This window comes from Phaseolus vulgaris, chromosome 9 (genome assembly GCF_000499845.2).
Source record: "Phaseolus vulgaris cultivar G19833 chromosome 9, P. vulgaris v2.0, whole genome shotgun sequence".
NCBI lineage: Eukaryota > Viridiplantae > Streptophyta > Magnoliopsida > Fabales > Fabaceae > Phaseolus > Phaseolus vulgaris.
In genome coordinates, this window is record NC_023751.2 from 12,368,224 (window position 1) to 12,371,974 (window position 3,751).

Below are 3,751 nucleotides of genomic sequence, written 5' to 3' on the forward strand. Positions count from 1 at the left end.
TATTTTCTTTATTTTGAAACTAATGGGAGAAAATATTCTATACAACTTAATCAAGTCAAATTAATGTTAAAAATAAAATAAATATAATATTCTATCTTGAAAATATGGAGTAATCTTAAATTTAAATTTTAAAAAGACTTAATGAAATCTTTTTGAAACAATCAAAATAAAACAAAATAGGGTCCCGATGTATTAACACTCTCTGCACCCTACACACTTACTTTTGACGCTGCACAAGTGGCATAGGCATGGCGTCGTGGTGGTGACACGACAAATAATTTTGGTGTCGACATGACAAAAGTTTTCAGTGGAGTGTTTTACAGCGGTTGGCAGTGATAACCGTTGTAACATTTCAAATGTAGGTGAAATTAATTGTCGCTACCTTGTTTCTTTTTGGAGTTCGCTGAATGGGAAAAGTGGTTACCCAGGTTCAAAAAAGTGGTTACCCAAGTTCAAAAAACTGGTTTACCTATACACAGGATGGACATGTGCCACAAAACCAAACTCAATCTCACCCACAATGGTGCTTTACAGCAGTTGGTAGTGATAACCGCTGTAACATTTCAAATGTAGGTGAACGGGAAAAGTGGTTACCCAGGTTCAAAAAACTGGTGTTTTATCGCAGTTGGTAGTGATAACCGCGGTAACATTTCAAATGTAGGTGAAATTAATTGTCGCTGCCTTGTCTTTTTTTGGAGTTCGCTGAACCGGAAAAGTGATTATCCAAGTTCAAAAAACTGGTTACCTATTCACAGCATGAACATGTGCCACAAACTCAAACCCACTCCCACCCACGATCCTACCATGGTCCAACAAACAACCATTAATGCACACAACAACAAATCAACAATTCATTAACGTTCGATTTCGGTTTGCGTTTTATTTCAACATTTTGCCGCTTACTCTCCGACGAATACCCTAAACCCTCCGACGAATGACGCTTACCCCCATGAACACCCTAAACCCTCCGACGAATGCCACTTACATATCAACAAACCTGGTTTCTTCGTTCTAACACTTCGCTTACCCACCGCACCAGCAACCGCCCGATTCCAACACCGCCGTCATGACAAAGTCCAAATTCTCACTCCGTTCTCAAACCCTACTCCCGCGCGCTCTCTCTTAAAGCCAAATTTTAATCCTTACGAAAACCTTTCCCAAAAATTATTCCACCAATAATTACAAATGTTACAAAATTATCCTTGCTAGATCACCAACCCTGACTTTACAATAATACCCTTTGCCACATCACCATTCAGAGCCAAGTGCAGTGTCAATAGTGTGTAAGGCATAGAGGGTGTTAAAATATTTTCCAACAAAATATTAGTCCCTTGGTATGTGAACCACAAAACAAAATTAAGGTTTTTTAGATTACACGAAGATTAAGAGTGTACTGCTGTCTTCCCTCTCACGGTGGTGATCTATGGCTCCAAACCTTCTGCCTCCACCAATCAACATTGAACCTGAATATTTCCTTGAAGGTGATGCAATGGTACTACCTCACATCACTACCAAATAACAGGAGAAAGAGTACATTGCGCAGGGAACTCTCCTTACACGCCAATAAACATCTTCTTTATCTGGGTTGGAAATTTTGAGAGTTGCGTTACACATCACCTAGTGGCAAGAATTACATTTATCTGTTAAGGGCATGTAAAGGCTGCATCGAAGAAGACGGTTGCAAAGAAAACCCTCAAAATCTTCGAGAAAACAAAGTTTTTGTTTCAACCAAAAAAGGAAACAAGAGAATCTACAAAGAGAATCAGGTTGTGCAAGTAAAGGAAAAGGATGATAATAATGATGAATTAGGAGAAGGCTTTACTCCTATGACTGGTAGAAGAGGTAAGTCCGTGCGGTCAATTAAAAAAATGAGGCAAAAGAGTGAGACACTAGATTACCACAGACCAAATTCAAACATTTTCTTGAAAGATGGAAGGTCATTGTTAGATTGTCAAAAAGAGGTCATGAGTTCTCAGCAAAACTGGTTTGTGGAAGAAGAGGAGATGGGTGACTATGGTTATCGAAATGATAATATTTGTGCTGTTTGTAGTTACGGTGGTGAACTAGTGTTGTGTGATGGATGCCCTCTTGGTTTCACCAGATGACTGTGCTCATACTGTTTTAGTTTGTCATCAGTGTGAGGGAGAATAACATATTGAGTGCTTAAAAGCACCAGCATATACCAAGATGGAAAACAAAAAAGACGATGTTGGTAAAGGAATTGGTTCTGCAGTAGAGATATTTTTCTGCATGAGCTTTTGGAAAAACTATTGATGTTGCTTCATATAATCTTACGTTGTTGAAGGCGATGAAAAGGGATGGAGAAGATTATCTTACTTGGATGGAGTTGAAGGTTTGAGCCAAAACGAAAGTAAGTTGAGTGCAGCTCTTGATGTATTGCATGGTGTTCGTTTTTTTTTTAATAAATCAGAGGAAAGAGGAAGATATTTTATTATGTTTGCTAACAATTACATTTATAGTACGTAACAAACTCTTAACTAATTTAATGAGCAGTTACCTAGAAATATTAAATCAACCGTTAAAACAGAATCATAAAATATCACTTGCACTTATGTGCATTTATTTGCAGTTAAAAAACATAATTTTCAACACATGGGAGTTTCGATCCAGTCATTGATGTTTTTTTCTGGTATAGATGTGATAACTGACGTTGTGCTTGAATTATCGTGGTTTTTATACTGTGGTTCTCGAGAGGATAAGGAGGTGGTTTCTGTTGCTACTGTAAGGATTTTTGGTAAGAGGGTTGCGGTAGAAGACAAGGGATGTGTGCCATCTTGATGAATGAGATTGAAAAACTGTTAACCTACTTGGGGGTGGAGAGGTTGGTTCTGCCTTCCTCGTACAATGCGATAGACACTTGGACAAAATCATTTGATTTTGTCAAGATGAAACTTTCAGATAAGTCTCACCTACTTTCAAATTATATGTAATTATTGTACGATATTGTACGCAATTATATGCAATTAATTTAATAATGATAGAATCTCACGATTAGTGTATTATTACATAATTAATTTATAATTTGGAGGGAGAAAGTCTCCATACACTTCTATATATTTCCTCTACATGGAGAGTTATAGGGTATTGGTAGAAGAGGTAAGTCTGCGCGGTTAATCATAAAAATGAGGCAAGAAAGTGAGACACTAGATTCTGAGTCTTTACAACACCACAAACCAAATTCAAGCATTTTCTTGGAAGATGGAAGATCATTATTAGATTGTCAAAAACAAGTCATGTTTTCTCAGCAAAACGGGTGTGTGGAAGAAGAGGAGATGGGTGACTGTGGTTATCGAAATGATAACATTTGTGTCGTTTGTCGTTACGGTGGTGAACTAGTGGTGTGTGATGGATGCCCCTCTTCATTCCACCTAAGGTGTTTAGGTTTAACCCATGTTCCTGATGGTGATTGGTTATGTCGTGTTTGTTTTTGCAAAATATGCAGGCGACCTAGATGCAAAGATGATTGTGCTCATAATGTGGGTGTGAACAAGTGTTTTAATTTGTCATCAGTGTGAGGGAAATACATATTGGGCGTTTAAAAGCTCCAGCACCAGTACATATCGAGATGGAAAAGGAAGAAGACGATGTTGGTAAAGGGAATTGGTTCTGCAATAGAGACTGTGAAGATTATCTTATTTTAGATGGAGTTGAAGTTTTGATTCAAAACGAAAGCAAGTTGAGTTCTCAGCAAAACGGATTTGTGGAAGAAGAGGAAGTGGGTGTCGGTGGT